This window comes from Condylura cristata, unplaced genomic scaffold (assembly GCF_000260355.1).
Source record: "Condylura cristata isolate star-nosed mole 26May11 unplaced genomic scaffold, ConCri1.0 scaffold00007, whole genome shotgun sequence".
NCBI classification, from domain to species: Eukaryota; Metazoa; Chordata; class Mammalia; order Eulipotyphla; family Talpidae; genus Condylura; species Condylura cristata.
The window spans coordinates 4,926,639-4,928,246 of record NW_004567108.1 but is presented as its reverse complement, the minus strand read 5'-3'; positions in this window follow the sequence as shown (position 1 = coordinate 4,928,246).

The following is a 1,608-nucleotide window of genomic DNA, read 5'->3' as shown; positions in this document are numbered from 1 at the left end:
AACGCCATCTTAGCAAATGGAAACTCTTTCTTACATGTGAATTTCCTACATAGGAAGGAACTGACAGCCTGGTTTTAGGGCTTTTTCCTGCCTCTGTTGGTGCTCAGTGACCTTTAGCTCAAAATTAGCCATATGCCAAAGAGGCACATTTCGTGGGGCTATATTCTGGAAACGTCTTGGTGCCGAAGGCTCTCTGGAGGGGGCGCCGGGGCCTGGGTGGTGCGCTGGTCAGCGGTGGGGAGAGGCAGGGAGCCTTGAAGACACCACTGAGCGCGGCCAAGGGGCGTGCCCAGATGGCAGCTGCACAGGGATCGAAAGTCCAGCCGCGCCGCTGGGACAGGAAGCCAGAGGCCTCTGGAGGGAAGGGCCCAGGGAGCACAGCCGTGGGTTGTGCGTTCGTGATTTGAGCTCTTGACAAACCACAAAGGACAGCTCAGGCTCTGGTGGACACGGGCACGCACTCGAGAAAAAAATCAAATATTCAACAAGTAAGTGAACAAAGTGGGGCCAAGAGCTCCAGGAAGAAGAAGCCTGCACAGGAAGGAAAGCACGCGGTGGGCTCCTTCCGGTTCGCGCTGACAGCCGCGCATGTGCAGGTTGACGTCATAAGGCTGAACGAATGGTCACCTTGGCCTCCTTGCTGGCTGGGGGTTAAGTCTTGGCCCTAGCACAGCTGCGGCCTGAGTTCGATCCCCGGCCAGGGAGTGACCCACGGGGCGCGGCAGACCTCTCCTGTCTCCCCGCTGCTCCCCTCGGCCGTGGGTTTCAGTCAGTCTGCCTGTCTGCTCCCCACTCAGCACTTCTGGCCTGTACCCCAGTTCTTCTGCACAAAATTTAAAAAATTGCCATCTGCCATAAAGTAGAGTGGGAGGAGATAAACACATAGGCAAGAGTTGAGATAAATTTTCACCAACTAACAGGAAGTCAAAAGATAATGTCTGAAATGATAAAGAGTAGAAAGGAATTTATTATTTAGAATTATGAAAAGAAATTTGGTATTTCTTTGAGAGCTAGAAGCTTGTGGGGAATGTTGTTTCCAGTTTTTAAAATCACATGTACTTGCTATTGTATAGGTATGTAGTAGGTATAATAGTAACTAATATATAGTAAATATATATATATATTTTTAAAATATATAACTGCTATTTTGTATATGTATTTAAATATATATTTTTACTAAATATACGGTGTGTATTTCAGAAAAATACAGTATAATCGGCAGTCCCTGAGATATAATGTGTGTAGGGACCTTCAGAATAAATTCTTACTCCTTTAGCGCAAGTAAAAAGGAGGAGAAACAAAATAAATATGCGTGCTTCAAACACAAGTCTCTGGGAATACATTAAAACTTAATGACATCAAGGGGGATAAAAGGCATGAAAAGGAGTTGTCTTTACACGCAGCCCAGAGGCCAGGAGTCATCTCTCCATGGATCACGGGCCTGACTCCTGCTAACAGGCAAGAGGCCTGGAAAGTTCTGGCTTCCATGACCACATCACTTTCAAGGACAGGGCTGACCTGTTATCTCAAAAGTAGAAGCTCCCCAGGTACATATTCCCAGGCCCAGAGGGGGCTGGGGAGATTCCATTTCTAGGAGCTCCGTATTCT